This window comes from Echinops telfairi, unplaced genomic scaffold (genome assembly GCF_000313985.2).
Source record: "Echinops telfairi isolate 266 unplaced genomic scaffold, ASM31398v2 ScPeMD7_7469;HRSCAF=8507_1, whole genome shotgun sequence".
NCBI classification, from domain to species: domain Eukaryota; kingdom Metazoa; phylum Chordata; class Mammalia; order Afrosoricida; family Tenrecidae; genus Echinops; species Echinops telfairi.
The window spans coordinates 69,453,161-69,453,854 of record NW_022111373.1 but is presented as its reverse complement, the minus strand read 5'-3'; positions in this window follow the sequence as shown (position 1 = coordinate 69,453,854).

Here is a 694-nt window from a genome sequence, read left to right as displayed (position 1 = left end):
CCAGTTAACTTGAAGGCTGACAGGTCAGCCCAAAAGGTTATGATGCCTATTTTTTTAGATTCCAAAGGGAAACCTTGATAGATTTTCCCAGAGGACAAAGGATGATCCTGGGGGGTTACGAGGAAGATGTTTTAAGAAAATTAAAAATTGCATTGTTGAGAGAAATTTGAGGAAAATTGCACTGAGGGGTCTTTCCCAAGGAGCATGCGCTGGTTCATTCTCTGAGGGTGGCAAGGCTGACCTGCAAACATTTTGCTGGGAGTCCTCACCCCACCCACCCAACGGCTGTGGTCTTGCTCCTCCTAAATCCAAAGAATGCTGAAAACATTATTTGAGTCCCTTGAGGATGCCAGATTGCTGTTGTACTTTGTCTAGTGGACGAATGCACATCAGTTTCCATGACTCTGAGACCAGAAGAACTAGCGGTGCCCAGCGACCACCGTCAACTTCTTTGAAAAGGATCGTATTAGAAGATTCTGGATAGAGCAGGATAGAATTATGGAAAAAAACCTCAAAATCATAAAAAACACCAAGATTACTGGACAAATGGAGCCTTGTGGAACCCCAAGACTGTGACCTTCAGGTCTGGAAATGAACTCACACCCACCCCCTTCCAAATTAAATTTTACATCAAACAATAAACAGGCCTTTAAGGAGAAGATCACATTTGGGAGGTATTTACTGCTGAGAAAAA